Source organism: Phalangium opilio, unplaced genomic scaffold (assembly GCF_054372755.1).
Source record: "Phalangium opilio isolate 3A_F unplaced genomic scaffold, DU_Popi_V2 ptg000037l_1, whole genome shotgun sequence".
In the NCBI taxonomy this organism is placed as follows: Eukaryota; Metazoa; Arthropoda; class Arachnida; order Opiliones; family Phalangiidae; genus Phalangium; species Phalangium opilio.
In genome coordinates this window covers 7,335,982-7,351,972 of record NW_028324160.1, presented here as the reverse complement: position 1 = coordinate 7,351,972, position 15,991 = coordinate 7,335,982, and positions in this window count along the sequence as shown.

The window sequence follows — 15,991 nt, the reverse complement described above, 5'->3', positions numbered from 1 at the left end:
TACCGTCAATGTTTTCTATGGAGGGAGAGGACGTGGAGCCCCAGCGGCACGGAGGGTTCGACGTGCAGTTAATGGGCCACCAAATTTTAATCCCCCACGTGCCCCCCGTGCAGTTAATCCCCCGTGCCCGCCGTGCAATTAATCGGCCACCAGATGATATCCCCCCACGTGCCCGCCGTCCAGTTAATCGGCCACCAGATGATATCCCCCCACGTGCGCGCGCTGGATATCCCCCCACGTGCCCGCCGTCCAGTTAATCGGCCACCAGAAGTGACCAGACGATATCCCCCCCACGTGCGCGCGCTGCATTTGTTGAGCAGCCAGCCCCAGTGGCAGGTGCCGTCCCCGAACCCGAAATTGCGCAGTCTGTCCGAAGGGGGGCCGGCAGGCCGAGAGGAAGGGGCCGATTACCCCAACGTTTAGCCGAACGCCCGCGTAATAATTAATAAAAAGTAACGAGAGTAATTCAATGGCCTAGCCTCTTTTTATTATTTCCTTATAACCCAGGTTTTACCCCCCTTCTTTCCCCCCTTATGTAGGTATATTTCGGATACTCTCTGGTTGTCAGTAGAGCGTGAATGACCGACCTGTAAGATCAAGTTAATTAATGCATTTAAATTTTACGTTAAAGGGATAGAATCGGCTTTATCTGAGTTGGTCACACTAACATTGGTTTTCTATAAATTAACCACCCCTAAAAACATGGGGGTCAGTAGAAATCGCGAGAAAAATTTATTAATTAAAATAAACGTGAATAAAAATTTAAATTTTGAACGCCAGATTTAAAATCGGCCACCATTTTCAACCCATTACCTACGTAGGTAAAGTTCGGCCTCTGATTGGTTGGTAGTAGTTGGAATGAAAACTGTCGTTTAAGGAGTAAAAAGTAGTAGGAACGAGAATCTAGGTCAGCTTGCCTGGTGAATTGTCGTCTGCTTATATGCTTAAGAATGTCAGACGAGAAAGTATTTCTGATCATTCCGGTCCTGAATCTGAGGTTGAAAGTTCGAACTCTGATTCTTTGGATTCAGAAAATTCGGAACAATTTATAATAAACGAATCTGAGGGTAGTTCTTCTGAAGTAGAAGAATTTGGTGTGCAGCCATACCAATTCCCGTCAATCTGTATCATACTGCGCTCACAGAATGAATCCCCCTACCAGTAGGAAAAACACTACGGAGCCTTAGAGACTTATGAAGTCGAAATTGGTAGAGACGAACTAGTAACGTTTTTCGGTGGTTCGGCTCTGTGTCACCAGGTGCCCTGATGATCGCAAAACAAGAGCATTTTGGATCTTTTAATCGTAATTTAAAAATCATTAATTAAACTAAAATATAAAAACATATATATTTTCAGAATCCTTATTTGTCTACTTATCGAAATAAATTAACCTTATAGGGATTTATTGCAATGAAATTAAAAGAAAGTATCCCTTTAAGTAAATAAATCTTAAGGGTTGCATGCGGAAGGAATTATTATTATTTATTTATTTAGTTTTAAATTTATTAAAGGGATAATCACACGCTGTAAGAATATTAAGAATTTGAGTATTGGTGTAGAGCTTATTTTGAGCTTAAAATGCGCCCAATAACGGGAAAATCGGATTATTATTTTGAGAAGTTTTAAATTAAAGAAAAATTGGTTTGAAATTAATTTTAAAAGTAATTCATGATAGGTAGTGACAGTTTTAAGTATCATTAGCTGTATAATTGTATAAAGCTCAATTTGAGCTTAAAATTGAGCCTAAAAACCTGAAAATTAGACAATTATAAAGAGAAGTTTTGAATTAAAGAAAAATTAATTTGGAATTAATTTTAAAAGTAATTGATGAAAAGCAGTGACAGTTTTAAGTATCATTAGCTGTATAACTGTATAAAGCTCAATTTGAGCTTAAAAATGAGCTTAAAAACCTGAAAATCGGACAATAATTAAGAGAATTTATAAATTAAAAATTAAAATTGGTTTGAAATTAATTTTGTTGCTTGCTCTTGCATCGTACGCTTCACTACCACCCAAAAATTGCTGCCAAAATAGTTTACGCTTGTTGTACTCTGCATAACATGCGACGTGATCAAGGCCATAGGGAATCGGACGACGAGTTCTCGGACACAGACACAGAAACGTCTGACGATGATGACACGGAAGAAGAGGTGGATGATGCCAGACGGAGGATAAGAACTTAAGAAGGCATAGATTACGAAGAAGGGAAGTTAGAATTGAGAGGAGGGCTATGGTGTTTGATGTTCCTGAGTATGTGCCCAGGCAAAATGACAATTGGCTCCGTGGTGGACAATTGGCTCCGTGGTGGACAATTAGTACGAGAACATCTAGTTCGACGCTTCCGTTAATATACATGTTACCTAAGGCTAAACGGAGAGTTTTACAGTGGTGTTATCACAAAAGATCCATGACTAAAGGATGAAAATGATAAAACTATAGTGCTTGTAAGGAATAAAAAAATAAACTTTTTATACATATTATTTGTCAAATTTATCTTGTTTTTATTTTTAAAAATTTACAAAAAAGTTTTGGTGAAACACTTATTGGCGAAAGACTTATTTCGGGTATTTAAAATAGGAATTGTAGTTATTTATTTCGAAGAAACTGAAGCCCAACTTGCGCAAAAGCTTCCACATGCTATGAAATGTCAACGAAAGCTGAAGCTATCTTTTCAATTGAGTTTGCTTTTTGGCGCTCAATTTCATTGCGCTCTTCCAAGGCAGTTTTAATGTAATTTAAAATACTGTTTTTTTCTTCACTAATTTCATTTTTTCCTTCTTCAATTTCTTTCAAAGTTTCCGTAGCTTTGTCATAATTTTCAGTAATTTCCGTCCTAATGTTCCTTTCTACAAAATTCATAAATTATCAATAATTTTAAGATTTACTCAATGAAATAAATTACTTCGCTTTCTATTTCTTAAAGTTGAACTCGCGCAATTTTGGCTTTCTTGAGTTGAAACATTGCCTATAAGAAATACTTCATGCTGATTAGTACTAATTCAAAACAAATACTATAAAACTAAAGAAAAACTTTACCAATGTTTTGCGGTACACAACCACTATTTATACTACCTATTGGCTCCGGTGTTGTTTTACTTTGAGATTGTTGATCAATTTGCTTAGGTACAGTTACTTCGGCGTCTCTTAACATTGTAAAACGTTCGCCAGCTTCCAAACAAAATTCAACAAATTCCTCTTCAGCGGGTGCTTTAGGAGGGGACTGTGGTCCATCTTGGCCTAGTTCATTTAAGAACGAAGGCCCAGCACCCTCAGCTATCTGTAGCTTTAAAACGTTTTATCGAAAGTAATAATTTATATGGTTTCAACAGTCAAATTAATTTTCTTTGATTTAAAAATGCCATTTCGAAAAATCAATTTAATCTAGTATTACCTCTGGCTCTTGTGTATTTTGGATGGCAAACCCTAACTCCATAACCTCTGCGTTACCTTCAACACACATTTCACCGATAATTAAAAGTAGCCGCTTTTATAACTCCGATAATTCCAATGGGCTTTTCTCTCCACCCCCAGTGCAACGAGCAGAATTTTTTATAGATGCAGCCCTGCTTTTCACGTCAGATTTCCAGTCTGCCCAAGACTAAAAATAATAGAAATATTTAGATGTGTAATCATTTTACACAAACAGTCAACCAACCTTCCTCCACTTTTTGATGTCTTTAGTCGCACCCAATCCATCAGCATTTAAGATTTCGGCTAATTGGTTCCATAATTTATCTTGAGCTGCTTTGGTGAATTCTGCGGTCAATCTCCCAGAAACCAACTCAGGGTGAGCCTCCAAATAATCTAACAGCATTATACGCTGTCTTTCTGATATCCTAGTGCCACGTGGAGCCATCGTATACTAAAATACGAAACAATAAATATCACGAATAATAATTTTGAAAATGTCTATTTGAAAACATTGGTGTTCATACTAGTCAATTTACCAAGGCTTACAAATAAAGCAGCTCAAAAACTCCCCTCTTCACTCCAAACGTACTCCTACATATAACAATCGATATTTTAACTTCTAACCGTTCATACAATAGTAATTATATTATCACTTACCTCAAACTTTGTAAAAAAAAACTTTGAAATTTAATATAACAAACAATAACACAGTCGAAGGAACGAGAAATGAAATACCCAAGAAAAGAAATGAGAAAACGTCGTCTACTACAAAAATTGATTATCATTACTGTGATTGGTCCTCGTGACCATCCATGTAGGATGAAAAAAAAACATCCTATCATCCTATACCGAAAACCCCGATCCGTCTCTCACCGAAGAGAGAGTAAACGAACGCGGTAAGGAGCACGTTTAGAATTGCTCCTTTTTCGGGTGGCAGTAAATATTCGTTACGGGCTTTTCGTTAGCCCGATCGTTAGGAAATTTTCGGTAGCGTAACGAACGTCTCAGAATAGGACCCACCTGCTGGTCTTTATTTAAATGTCGCATACCCTCATCTAGGGGCATCGCCTGATGCTTCGGTATGTTGCGAATACTGTGGTAAAGGGTTAATAGAAATAAAGTGCCCTTTCACTATGAGAGACAAAGCATACAAAGATTTTGATTCTAAACATTGTTTGTCTGGAAACGTGACGCTAAAAAGAACCCACGAATATTTTTACCAAGTTCAAGCGCAACTGTTAGTAAATGTAAGGTCTTACGCTGATTTGGACTAAGGTGGATTTTTACATTCAAAGAATTTTGGATAGTTATGGAACCAAAGACGCAAGATTTCTTAAAACGGGCAATTTTGCCAGAACTTCTAGCCAAAAGTTTTACAAGAACGTCAAACGCTCCTCCTGTTACCCAAACGTGCAACGATACAGTGACCTTTGACAAAAAAAAACAATCCTTTGATGATCGATATAATTTGAAAAAGGAACCCAACAACCCCGCAGGAAAAATCGCCCTTTCTTATAAATCTATTTCGAAATGTCCTAACGATCCCCAAACCCATTTTGGCCACAAAAACTGTGATAAAACATAAAGTACCTTAGGCTCCACCGTCAAAAACCAGTTTAATGATGGCTCCTCCGTCAAAACCCACTACAATGGAGGCTCCTCCGTCAAAAACCAGTTTAATGAAGGCACCTCCGTCAAAACCCACTACAATTAGTACCATTCAAAAACCAAACATGACGTCCAATTCCATATCAAAAACCCAATTATAAGTTTAGGGACTATGACATTAGCTACAGTAGTTTCAAAACCACATTCAACTTTGATTTGATTTCAAAAACTGACGGTCATTTTGCTACCACGTTGGCACTCTCCAAAGCTGCGACAAACAAGCCAATTCCACAAAATGACTCAACACCGAAAGAGAAAGGGCGTGCGAAGGTGAAAACTGCCCAATTAACTGGCATCACACTCAATGTTTAAAAATTAAAAGAGATCCAAAAGGGAGATGGTTCTGCCCTGAGTGTGCCAAACTTAATCGAGAAGCGAAAAAGAAAAAACCAAAGAACAAGTCATAAACTAAATAATAGAAACGGGATTAGCAATAATTTAAAAATAAAATTTTTAGATATAAGTTATAAGAATAAAATTAAGCTTCTTAGCATAAAAGTACTCTATATATGTGATACCAAAATATTATGCTAATGGCCATTTGTTATGAAAAAGGTAACAATAAATGAGTTTAAAATTATTACAGAATCAATTACTTTTATTGAGAGGGGTGAAGCGCTACAAATATAATCAAAAGGGACAGCAGACGGGATCAGGTTTGTTAGGACAGCGCAAACTACAGCAATTTAATCAAGAGTAGCCATTTCTTCTTCAGGAGCTACGTGAAGCAAAGCAATAGGAAGTTTGGTAAACAAAATCGTGTATTTCTGCCTAAGTTCCCCTTTACCCTCTCAACATGGATTCGGACTTAAGTAAGTTTTCTAGTTGATTCTACATCTTGACGTGATAATTATTTTTTTCCTTTTGTAAAAGTTGGGTATATGACAGTTGCATAATAAAAGCCTACAGAATCATCAATGTTAAATCCGCTATCGGCTAAAACCATAGCCCGGAATGTTCTGTCATGTGCTTGTTACTTACTCTCCCTTCCCACCCTTTAGAAATAAAACTTATTGATCCTTGTGGAGTTTCAATAATTAAAAATTTCACAAGGTGACAGTTTTTATAGCTAGAGTAAGTTTCAGCACGACATTTGACGCTTGATTGTTTAAAGCCCCGTTTTCATGAGAGCGATTTGCGAGAAAAAGATAGCGATTTGTGAGAAAAAAACCTGTAAAAATCGCACGATAATTTTTCTCACCTGTTTTCATGTTTGCGAGAACTTTGAGACAATAGCGAGAAAGAGCCTGCGAGATCGATTTTAGCGATATCGCAAACGTCTGTCTGGTTTTGATTTCTTCGCTCTCGCTTCAGCGATTTTTATAACATTCCCCTACGTCATAACTTGGCTAAAGTTAATCAGCCAATAAAACTGAATAAAAATTGTCACGCGCTTTTTGTTAAAATATTTACCAGCATTAGGCCTAATTTTTAAAACTGCTGGAAAGAACTTTTTTCTCTTTCAGCGCGTGCAGAATAGAGACGGTTATTCTAGGAGAGCTATAGCTCTCTTAGATAAGACCTCATACCGACTTTAATGTATAAGGATGGTTTTTTGATTGGTTATAACTTTTTTGTATCGTATTAACTGCTTTGAAAAAATTCCACAGAACTACAATTCGGGCCCTCAATATGTGGTTAAAATTTCAAGAAGATCCACCCATTAGTTTATTGTATAAAAAATAAAGTTGCTAAGGGTGGTTTTCATTTCCATAAAATTAATCAGCCCTTTTGGTGAAAAAGTTAAATTTTCCCATAGAAATAACATAGAGTTTTTTTCAAATTTAGCCATTTTGTCGCCACCCTTTTGAAATGAAATATTCGTTTGTTACGTTTGGGAACGGTTTTATATCAAAATTTAAACCTTTTTCTAGGAGCATTTTTAAGGTTTTTGAGAAAAATTAATTTTAAGTATGTTAAATTTTAAATTTTAAAAACTACCCCAATCTGCGATATTTTAGCATGGATACGCTGTTTTATTGGTAAATATCAGCGCGACCAATATTGGCCTTTTTTTACGTATAGTTGCGTCATAATAATCCGATTGTTTTTTCTTAATGTCTTTTGGTTGAAATGGCCTATCGATAGTGAGATAAGACTGCTTTAATATTGCCACCGTGATAAATTACCCCGTTTGTGGCCGCCATTTTTTTAAGGGGAAAAAATTTGAGAGTGGGTCCTTTTTCGTTGCCATTTTCATATTTTTTGAGGATTTGCTCATGGATGGATTTTAAATATAATATAAAGTAGGTTTCAAGCTTTAATATAAGCCTAATTTCATAATTTTCCACCTTTTTATTGTCCCACAATCTATTTCTAAACTTGGCACTTTTTTTAAGGCGGTGAAATTGCGCTAAGCCTTGGCTTACCGTTAATTTTTGCCGTTTAAAAAAATGTTTACCTCTCGTTGCCCGTTACTTCGCCTTCTCGTATCGTCGTACTTAAGTTTAGACTTTGAAAGTAGTGCTTTGTTTTCTTAAATATTACTTAATTGTATAAAATTTCAATATTATAATTGCGTAAAACGAATTCAATGTTGTTTGTTGATGGGACGCGCCTTGCATTTGAATTTCGTTCCCTCCCTTTAATGGGCCGGAGAATTTTTCTTTACCGCCGCCTATCGGTCGCTTCAGACCTGAAAACAGCTGTAGTGAGAAATTTTATTTACTATTATAATAAATGTATGCGCTCAGTGTGTTGTTGTGTTTGCATTTTAATGCTTCTAATCGTTGTGCGCGTCGAGGTTTACGAATCCAACGTGTGTTGCGAAATGAAAATCAAGGGTGGATACTATCCTATATGATCTAGGCTTTAAAAGGAATTTGACGGCGACATGCAGTCAAGCAAAACGGTATTAGGCCTTGCATATGAAAATTTAAACCTTTTTCTAGGACCATTTTTAAGGATTTTGAGAAAAATTAAGTTTAAGTGCTAAATTTCATGTCTTTTTGCAAACTCTACGCATAAGGGTTTGTTAACAGGTTTCTAAACTGGTGTCACCGGCCAATGATAACAAATACGTACATCATTTTGTTCGTTGAAATTGCTGGTAAATTAATCGATAGATCACACGATCACTAAACCCTGTCAACAAGCCAATTAATATTTTTTATTCAGACTCTTCCAATCATTTTTGTTGGGTAACTATTAAATTTTTTATTATTTTTTTAGTGCTTATTTTTAGTTACCTAAGAAAAAATTAAACGATGACCAGTTTATTTATATAATGATTATTTTAACATTGCCCAAGAAAACAATAAGCAATAGCCTGTTTTTAATTCTCACCAGGTGCCAATGATAACTGCTACGAAGATAAATTGTTTGTCAAATTGCTGGTAGAATAAATGATTGATTAAGTCGCACGATCACAAAACCGTGTCACCAAAAAAACCAGAGCTGTGCTAATTAACTGGCAACTAATTGAATTGGAATTAGCAATTGGACAATTATGACTTAATTAGCAATTAGGCATAGAGGCTAATTAAATCCCTTTACACACTGATAAACAAATAAACCCTGTCAACCCCAATCTTGGACTACGGGACCATCTAGTAACGTTTGTTTAATCGAAACCACACCATTTATTTGCTTTAAAATTCGACAAAATTTCATTGAGTTATGAAGATTGAAGAAATTGATTAACGCGAGTTCATAAAGAAATTGTTTCATTTATTAATATTTGCTTACAGCAATTAATGATACATTCATATTAGTATAAATTGTTTATTTCTGATAATAGGAGTTAAAGGGATAAGAAAATGTTTTTATGAAATATATTTGTAGCTTCAAACGGGTCAACCATTTTTTAGATAACTGGAAAACTAAATGGTTTTGAATCAAAAAGAATGGAATAAGGAAGGAAAAGTTAGTTTATTTTTTCAAAAGATAACAAAATGGTTGGGAAATCATTTCCTATGTTCAAGGTGTAATGAAATGACTGGTAAATCTTTTCTTCAGTTAAAGGGATAATATTTATTAAAATGGATTAATTAGAACGAACATTAATTTATTAAAATGGATCAAAAAGAATGGAATAATGATGGGAAAGTTAATTGAAACAACATGGCTGGGAAAATGAGTCTTCAATTCAAGGGACAAAGAAATAACTGGGAAACATTTTCTTAAGTTCAAGGGATAAAGAAATCACTGGGAAACATTTTCTTAAGTTCAAGGGATAAAATTTATTAAAATGGATTAATTAGAACGGTCCTTTAATTTATTAAATAGATGAATATTGATGAAAAAAATTATTTGGTTCAAGAGATAACCATTTTTAAGTCAAGGAATAACGTAATTGCGGGTCAAAAGTGTCTTAAGTTTAAGGTATTACAAAATGGCTGGGAAACCATTTCTCCCGTTACAAAGCATAAACAAATGATTGGGGTAACCATTTATTATTTTATAGGAAATGAAAATTTTCTAAAATGGATTAATAGGAATGGAATATTAGTCCATTAAAATGAATTAAAAAGAATGCAATAATTTTGGATGAAATTAACTTATTTGATTAAATGCTTAAATATTATTAATAAATATTTTGACAAGAAATTGAAAACGCTTTCAAAATCCTACTAGCGTGGCAATTGCCGCGCCAACGGGTTTGGCAGCGTTGAATGTTAATGGCGTAACATTACACAGATTACTAATGTTGCCGGTAGATCATGGGCGTATTGCCGAATACCATTCCCTAAGTTCTGACAATATGAGCATTATGAAAGAAACTTTGGGTAATTTAAAACTGTTAATTATTGATGAAATTTCTATGGTCTCATCGGTTTTACTGACACACGTTCACTTGAGGCTGAACGAATTTTGGGAAATGAACCAACCATTTGGTGGAGTTGTATTTATTCTTGTCTTGGGAGACTTTTTCCAATTGCCACCGGTTCAAGGAAATCCCGCGTTTATCAAAATCACTTCCGAAGAAGCCAGACTTAGATTCAATTGCATCGGAGGAAGTGATCTTTGGAAGTTTTTTAAATACGATGAACTAACGCAAAATGTTAGACAAGCCAACGACCAAAGTTACGGCGACATTCTAAGCAGAGTTAGAATTGGAAATATTTCCGAAGCTGATGTTGCAACCTTAGGAACTAGATTGGTTGAGGGAGGTAAAAAATCGAGGTGGCTATGGACCTTTTCATTAAGCTGTCCAATGAAGGGTTTCACCCAATTTGTTTGATGCCTAAATTAGCCATGTGCGTAAAATTCAACTTTGATATGCTGCGAAAAAACGGCGAGAAAGTTGAAGTCATTCGTTGTCAGGATAGACTCGCTGACTATGGGAAAAAAATGAATAAAAACATTCTCAGGAGACTGCAAGGGCTACAAAAAGATCCGTCCAAAACAGGCGGTTTGGAGAGCGAGTTAGTTCTTTGCGTTGGCTGCCGAATAATGGTCAGAAGGAATATCAGTTTTGAAAAAGGCGTTGTAAATGGTACGATGGGTTTCGTAACTGGATTCAAGAAGGACGAACAAGGAAACGTTACTGGTATTTTATTCAGAGTAGATCGCGAACCGAATAACGATGACGCTAACACTGACTTTTTAGTTGAGAAAATTTGCGTCAAATTTTTGCTCATGGCAAACATTTACGTTAAACGCTCCCAGTTTCCCGTCATCCTGGCGTACGCTATTACGATACACAAAAGCCAAGGCATGAGTTTAAAATGCGCCATTATGGATTTGGGTCCAAATTTATTCGGAACTGACATGGCGTACGTGGCTTTATCGAGAGTGACGTCCTTGGCCGGACTCCATCTATTACAGTTTGATCCGACTAAAATTAAGGTGGATGGACGAGCCATTATGGAGTATAACAGGCTTCGCAAAAAATATAGGCCAGATCTGCCTCTTTTGGAAATAACGGAGTTGAAAGAAAGTCGAGGTAGGAAAAGAAGTGCACCTACACTATCTAAAAGCCTTTTAGAAGGCGAGGAAGAGAGATGTGCAGAAACACCGAAGAAGAAAAGGAAAACCCAACAGAGTTTGGATAGTTTGCCCTTGAAGGGTTTAGCTAACGATGACCAAGTAACGTGCTATTCTAATAGCGTTTTGCAACTACTCTTATTAGTGCCGGAATTAAGAGAATAGGTTAAATCTTGAACTTTGTGAGAAAAGACAACGGCTGGTACGAGGTCAGTGATACAATGATCAGAAAAAGGGAGAGATTCGTCAGTAACTTGACTGACGTCACTGTTCTGCTCTTGGAAAGAGTCCAGACGCATTAAAGAGAATCTAACGTGCTTGAAGAATCCATATCAAAATTACCCCGAGTAAAGTCCAAAATTTCAATATTCACACCAGAAAGGAGCATCATATCTGTCAAAGATATACTAATAGTTTCATATTCCCTTTAAAGTAATTTATGACTGGGTAAGATTGTTAATCCTAGAGCAAGTTTAAGGTTAACGATGGTTCTGGAGTAATTTTGATGTTGCCTACTATAATAACCGTGAAAGGGAGAGGAGGGAGGATTGTAGGGCCATGCTATTGTTACGAAAAAAAGGCGATGATTCTTGCATTAATTTTAGAATTTTCTAGTGAAGGGTTTTTAGTACTCTGTATTAGTCTTGCCCCAATGGTGTTTTGTGTAAAAAACACGCTAAAAACATAACCCCTGTTGGTAATGCTATGTGATTAAATATAATTCTTTAATAAGCTGGTGAAACTATTGAGACAAACTCATATTATTAGTTAACATTGAACAGATTTTTGGAACTGAGATTTAGACACTCGTATCCAAATTTTAAATAAATACTGATTAAAATCAATATATTCAAAGAGTTTTATAAATATCAGTTAAGACGCCCATAACTTTTTTACATTGACAATTTAAAACCATTCAAAAACATTAAATTAAATTAATCTAATCTAATATTATCCTGTTACAATATCAAAGATTAGCAAAGATTTTATGTTTAAATATTATCTATTAATATAACCTTTTCTTTCTATAACTTATCAATAATGTTTACCCGACCCAATCCGATGCCACTTACAAAAATTGATTTTTAAACTATTTATTAGTTAGGCTTAAAAAAAGCCATATGAACTTATTAATTTGCCTATAACTAATATCCTACTATTGTTGTATAATTTGTTTTTATAAAGTGTCAAAACTATTTCCCAAATTGTGGTTACCAATATATATAGACATTACCCTTGTAATTAAAACAACTAAACCATTTTTCCAATAAATATTCCAGGAAGTTTTGCATAATATCTTTGTGTTTCTCACCAGCTGGGGTGGTCTGCGTGGCAGGTTGCATTGCGTAAATCCAACAGGGGTACAATTTGCAAAGCCTTCTGGAATATTTTTTTCCCAAAAATTAAAAAAAATTTCATTGTCCCTTTGGTAACCCACGCGCAAAACAATAATTGCCATGTTCTAGCAGCACTGTTAAAGTTAAGAGTTGCGTGACAAAATTTTAAAAATAGACCCTCAAAATCTTATATTTAAATGAACATATAATTGCCAGTAAATTGTAAAGTTTTCTTTCAACCCCCGCCCCTTTACATAACTATTATAACGAAGATTAAGATTATTTAGACATAAATACTACAAGCAGTGTATATTTTCAAGTTTGAAACATACAATTTAAAGACTAATTTCGTACAACTACATGCGTATCGTATCAACACGTGCCAGCTGCTAAGCTTCAACAGTATAATAAAAGATTAAACCTACGCAGCTCAAAAATATGATGATCATCATCATTATAAAAAAACCCGCAACAAGACTTCGATAGACAAATCAAGAAATATATTCAACTTCTCCACCGAAATAACTGACACTTTAGAATGGCGTGTTCAAAGAGTGAGAGCGTCTTTGGATTAAGAACAGCAAAGATATTCAAAGAAATAATCTTTCTATTGGCTTGAGTCAGTGTCTATAGAACATCAAGCTGTATCAAGGCAAAATAATACATGTCACCTCTTTGGTTTCCCTATATAATTACGTTAGGGCTTAGCAAGCCGTGCCTACAAGTTCATCAACACAATAGAAGTTCATAACAGCTATGGATTCGCCAAAAAACCTTTTTCGGGCAAAAGTTGCCTCACCGTTGGTAAAATTTAGAACAGCAATGGTTTGTTTTGTTACTAAAATTATGCACTTGACTATGTTGGGAGTTCGGCGCACTCCTGTAAGCCAAGCTTCTGGCGACAAAGATTTGAGGGAATAAGGGACTTGTCAGCATTCCTACCCTACAGGAACTGACTACCCCGCGTCCGCGGGTGGTGAAATACCCCAAATCCCCCCTCCTTCACCGCTCGATTAAACCTCAAGTACTTCACTCGTTACTCTAAAATACCAACTGATTAACATTGGACTTCAATTTACGTGAAAACGCCTTAAAGGTAATATACCATGATGGTATATTACAATGTTTAACGGACGTTTGCCAAACAAAACAAGGTCGAGGGAACCAGTAAAAAATGCTGCCAATTAATGACGTTAAGCAGTAATGCCATCTGAGTTCAATAGTAATAAATATAAAAAAAAACTAAAATCAACTGGATTGGAGATGTCGCTACCAAACACAAGGCACCTCATTAACTCTCTGAACTGAACTGCAGATTCTACATCAACAAAACAAAATCAAGCGCGATGGAATCAGTAAAAAAACTACAATTAATGACATTAACTACCAACGCCATCTGAGTTCAATAGTAATAAAAAAAATATAGAAAAAAACCTAAAATCAACTGGATTGGAGATGTCACTAACGAAATACAATGCACCTCATTAACTCTCTGAACTAAACTGCAGATTCTACATTAGCAAATCACTACCAATTTTAAAAAGCATCTTTAAGTATATTAGGACTAATTTAACACACTCCCGTTTTTTATACCTTAAAAAAATATAATATTGAAACACATGCTTACTATTTTTCTGGCAATTATATAGTCTCAATTTGACAATCCTAGGATTAAATGTGTGTAAATATTTTTTCATCATTGAATTGCTCACTTGAGAGATTAACAAAATTATTATAGGCATTTATACGATGATGATGAACTCTCACACTTTTTAAGTCCAACCTTCACGTATCACTGTCTTTGAACATTTTTTAATCCCTCTCACACATTCATTGTGAAACTTACATTTTAGATTCATTTAAAATTAATTATAGTTACTCTTAGCTTTTCCCTGTTAAGGTCTATTTTTTGGCAGCAGGACGCAATCGCTAATTATCCTCAAAAGCCTTTCTGGTGTCAAAAAACAATTTTCTTTGCAAAAACCCTTTAAAATATGCAACTTTTACCTTTAAACGTAAAAAACAATATATTTATTGACTGGAATAAATTTATAATGAATACCAAAATTAAATAACAACTAGGGAAATTAAGCCCAAACTACTTGCTGTAAATAAACGTGGCAAGTATCAAACCAAATGTTTATTTAAATAAATCTTTTGCGCCTTCCAATATCATAATCATGCGTGTTTAAAAACTTGAAAATAGTCAAACAAAAACATTCTTAGTGCAATTTAGTACTTTAATGATTTGAAAGTAATTTTTAAACAGCCATTACTTAAAAACATTCCTATTTGTATTTTAACTATTATATAAAATAATATTATTAACCCTAAATTTTTCATCAATAAATTACCGTAACTGTCATTTAACTTTATTTATTAAAAATAAAATAGTTTACAGCGCATAAAATATCATTAATTTCATGATTACAAGTAAATAATAATTTAACCCTGTTATTTCCTATATTTAATGACAAATTAAAGCATACTTCCGTTGCCTGACCTCCTAGCATGCTGATAAATCATTTAAACACCAACTTCAATTTCCCAAAGGCTGAATCCAATTAGAATTGTACTTAAGAGCGGAGCTAATAACATTAAAACTGAATGACTGAATGTGTGCCTGTTATTGTATTTCATATTATTATCGAATTGACATCTTTCCCAAAATTTTGCAAAATTGGATTTGTTTTCACCCCGAAATATTGCTAAAGTATTGATAGTTTACTAATTTAATGCCATTTTCGACCAAAAAATACTATCTTAGTTCTTTAAACTAGATTAAAGTTAGAGCGCCCTCAAAAGATGGGATATTCTATATGTTTTATTTCCTATCAAGGTTAAAAGAAATTATCCATTTTGAATAAGATCTTGTTAAAACAATGACATTGGAAATGGGGCTCAAAAATTTGTAATAGAGCATCTGGTCTTGGTCCACCTGAAATAGAGAGCTTTCAGTTGGAGGAGAAGCCGAGTCTCGTGACGTAATTTACGCTGCCATATTGGTGGGTTTAAAGCAGGAATGAAGCTGAGACCACCCAATATGGCTACCAGAACCGCGGTAAGACTTGGGAGGGTGTGACGTACTACTATCCCATCTGAAAGCTCTCTATAGTGTGATACTACAATCTTTGTCAGCTTTGGTCATACAATTTAGACTAAAAATATCGATGTGACGTTCCCATAGCTCCGATCTCTCAACAATTTTCTATTGAATGATGAACTACTTCCTATACGGAGCTAACAACTGGCTAGGGGGAAGAGATAGTCTGATGTCACGCAGCCCCTATCTGGTCGGCATTTTTGCGCGTAGAATACTGTTTACAACCGTTAGGGGGATGAAACTCCAGTAAGAGATAGAAGGGTGTGACGTTTCAGGGTCAGAACTGCTAGCTCCCTATTCTACGGCATGCAGAAATAAGCGTTGAAATAATCAATATAAAATCACCAACGTGTCTACACAAAATTAATAAAAATTAAGACCGAAGTCACAGATATTAATCAAAACGCGTCTTCGATTTAACCAAGACCTAAAAAGTATCGATAAGAAGAGAGTTAAGCAAGTGACTGAAGGCCCAGATATTAAAAGTTTTTTTCAAATTAAGACTTACATGCTTAAGATGCTGTTCGGACAGTGGGACAAAGGA